We start from the raw sequence: 1685 nt of genomic DNA, 5'->3' as shown, positions 1-1685 counted from the left end.
ATCAATTACTATCGCCTTGATTGAAATTCTAACTTGTGTTTACAATTCTATAGCTACGGCTGAAATACAGGCTGTGTTAATCAATTACTATCGCTGTGAAATTCTAACTTGTGTTTATACTTCTATAGCTACGGCTGAAATACAGGCTGTGTTAATCAATTACTATCGCTTTGAAAATCTGACTTGTGTTTACAATTCTATAGCTGCGGCTGAAATACATGCTGTGTTAATCAATTACTATCGCTTTGAAATTCTAACTTGTGTTTACAATTCTATAGCTACGGCTGAGATCCAGACTGTGTTAAACAACTACGATCGCTGTGAAATTCTAACTTGTGTTTATACTTCTATAGCTACGGCTGAAATACAGGCTGTGTTAATCAATTACTATCGCTTTGAAATTCTGACTTTTGTTTATACTTCTATAGCTACGGCTGAAATCTAGGCTGTGTTAATCAATTACTATCGCTTTGAAATTCTAACTGGTGTTTACAATTCTATAGCTACGGCTGAACTCCAGGCTGCGTTAATCAATTACTATCGCTTTGAAAATTCTAACTTGTGTTTACAATTCTATAGCTACGGCTGAAATACAGGCTGTGTTAATCAATTACTATCGCTTTGAAATTCTAACTTATGTTTACAATTCTATAGCTACGGCTGAAATACAGGCTGTGTTAATCAATTACTATCGCTTTTAAATTCTAACTTGTGTTTATACTTCTATAGCTACGGCTGAGATCCAGACTATGTTAATCAATTACTATCGCTTTGAAATTCTAACTTGTGTTTACAATTCTATAGCTACGGCTGAAATACAAGCTGTGTTAATCAATTACTATCGCTTTGAAATTCTAACTTATGTTTACAATTCTATAGCTACGGCTGAAATACAGGCTGTGTTAATCAATTACTATCGCTTTTAAATTCTAACTTGTGTTTATACTTCTATAGCTACGGCTGAGATCCAGACTATGTTAATCAATTACTATCGCTTTGAAATTCTAACTTGTGTTTACAATTCTATAGCTACGGCTGAAATACAGGCTGTGGTAATCAATTACTACCGCTTTGAAAATTCTAACTTGTGTTTACAATTCTATAGCTACGGCTGAGATCCAGACTGTGTTAAAGAACTACGACAGGCTGTGTTAATCACAATTACTATCGCTTTGAAATTCTAACTTGTGTTTACAATTCTATAGCTACGGCTGATATACAGGCTGTGTTAAACAACTACGATCGCTTTGAAAATTCTAACTTGTGTTTACAATTCTATAGCTACGGCTGAAATACAGGCTGTGTTAATCAATTACTATCGCTTTGAAATTCTAACTGGTGTTTATACTTCTATAGCTACGGCTGAACTCCAGGCTGCGTTAATCAATTACTATCGCTTTGAAAATTCTAACTTGTGTTTACAATTCTATAGCTACGGCTGAAATACAGGCTGTGTTAATCAATTACTATCACTTTGAAAATCTGACTTGTGTTTACAATTCTATAGCTACGGCTGAAATACAGGCTGTGTTAGTCAATTACTATCGCTTTGAAAATCTGACTTGTGTTTACAATTCTATAGCTGCGGCTGAAATACAGGCTGTGTTAATCAATTACTATCGCTTTGAAATTCTAACTTTTGTTTACAATTCTATAGCTACGGCTGAGATCCAGACTGTGTTAAA

This window comes from Teleopsis dalmanni, chromosome 1, assembly GCF_002237135.1.
Source record: "Teleopsis dalmanni isolate 2A chromosome 1, ASM223713v2, whole genome shotgun sequence".
In the NCBI taxonomy this organism is placed as follows: domain Eukaryota; kingdom Metazoa; phylum Arthropoda; class Insecta; order Diptera; family Diopsidae; genus Teleopsis; species Teleopsis dalmanni.
This window is presented reverse-complemented; position numbering follows the sequence as displayed.